Source organism: Sinocyclocheilus grahami, unplaced genomic scaffold (genome assembly GCF_001515645.1).
Source record: "Sinocyclocheilus grahami isolate Dianchi unplaced genomic scaffold, SAMN03320097.WGS_v1.1 scaffold613.1, whole genome shotgun sequence".
Classification (NCBI taxonomy): domain Eukaryota; kingdom Metazoa; phylum Chordata; class Actinopteri; order Cypriniformes; family Cyprinidae; genus Sinocyclocheilus; species Sinocyclocheilus grahami.
Window position 1 is genome coordinate 1,084,375 of NW_015505792.1, and position 1,405 is coordinate 1,085,779.

The 1,405-nt window shown below is 40.4% G+C and overlaps 1 protein-coding gene across 1 annotated transcript in view; it reads left to right on the forward strand.

The window, feature by feature from the left end:
- Positions 1 to 1,405, forward strand: part of LOC107557645 (cGMP-dependent 3',5'-cyclic phosphodiesterase-like) — a 24,443-nt gene that overhangs the window by 18,983 nt on the left and 4,055 nt on the right. The window lies entirely within an intron of this gene.

Consider the following 1,405-nt stretch of genomic DNA (forward strand, 5'->3'; position numbering starts at 1 on the left):
TCACACACACACACACACTTACTCACTCACACACACACACACATACTCACACTCACTCTCACACACAGTCTCACACAGTCTCACACACACACATACACACTTACTCACACAGCCTCACACGCACACACACACACACACACGCGGGCACACACGCGGGCACACACACACACACATTTACATTTAGCCATTTAGTAGAATGGCTAAATGTACACACACACACACACACATGCGCGCACACACACACACACACACACTCACACACACACACACACACACACACACACACACACACATGCGCACACACACACACACACACACGCACACACTTACTCACACCTGTGTTACTGTAGCATTAAAGAGCTCTGAAATAAAAGCATTTGATATTCTATGTGCAACATATGCTCATTGGAAATACGTGCCTTTACATTTCTGCGAAACTCAAAAAATGTACCTATACACACGAATCGCTGCAGTTTCAGTTTCCAGTTGACAACTTTTACTCCCTTTTACACAAAATATGATTTGCAGGTCCACAGTTTAGATTAATAAAGCCTAATTTTCACATAATTACTTGAGAAACTACGGTTCAAGTTCAAGTTCAATTTATTTATATAGCACATATAAAAACAGCCACACGACTGACCAAAGTGCTTTACAGAGATTCAGAAAAGAATAAAACAAAATATAGAAATCAGCACAAACTAAACACAATTCAGACCGGGTCTAGCCCCAATGATATAATGACTAAAACTTTATAAAACAAGGGAAACAGAGTACAGACACTTAGAATACACAATACTAGGCAAAGACCATAATAGAAAAGTATTTATAAGCCAGAGAAAACAGATATGTTTTTAGGAGAGACTTAAATGTAGTCAGAGAAAACAGCTCAAATCTGCGTAAGAAGGTTAAAATAGCACAGCTGCATCAACAAATGTGTTTTTAGATCACTTTTGTATTTGTTAACACTATCGGGTAGGTTTAGGGTTGGGGTTATTTATTAAATTTTTTTATAAAAAAAAACACTTGACCCTCTATCACTTGTACTCTCTATTTGTTTTCTAACTGCTTGTTTTTCTTGAAAAAAAGTGTGTGTTTGTGTGTGTGTGTGAGAGAGAGTGAATGTGTGTGTGTGTGTGAGAGTGAGTGTGTGTGTGAGAGTGAGTGTGTGTGTGTGAGTGTGTGTGTGTGTGTGTGTGTGAGAGTGTGTGTGTGTGTGTGTGTGTGTGAGAGAGAGTGAGTGTCTGTGTGTGTGTGAGTGTGTTTGTGTGCGTGTGAGCGAGTGAGTGTGTGTTGTGTTGTGTGTTGTGTGTGTGTGTGAGTGAGTGAGTGAGTGTGTGTGTCGTGTGTGCGTGTGTGTGTTGTGTGAGTGTGTGTGTGTGTGTGTGTGAGTGAGTGGGTTTGT